The sequence below is a fragment of the Populus euphratica genome, unplaced genomic scaffold (genome assembly GCF_000495115.2).
Source record: "Populus euphratica unplaced genomic scaffold, PopEup_1.0 scaffold129.1, whole genome shotgun sequence".
NCBI lineage: Eukaryota > Viridiplantae > Streptophyta > Magnoliopsida > Malpighiales > Salicaceae > Populus > Populus euphratica.
In genome coordinates this window covers 95,432-95,681 of record NW_011499907.1, presented here as the reverse complement: position 1 = coordinate 95,681, position 250 = coordinate 95,432, and positions in this window count along the sequence as shown.

Sequence of the window (250 nt, the reverse complement as noted above, 5' to 3'; positions counted from 1 at the left end):
TCCTTTCAATTTTAGTTCTTAAATTCATCAATCAATCCTTTTATTTATGTGATAGGCTTGCATTTAAAATGAACATTTACCACAAATTAAAGGTATCTTATATTATTAGATATATTATTATAAAACATGCTTTAGTTAATGAGTTATTGATACTTCAAGTGCAAAATGATGACATAAAACCTTGATAAAAAAATTCACTTTTAAGTACTAATCAATGCTTTTCCTTGAAATTTTGATCATGTTTCATTCA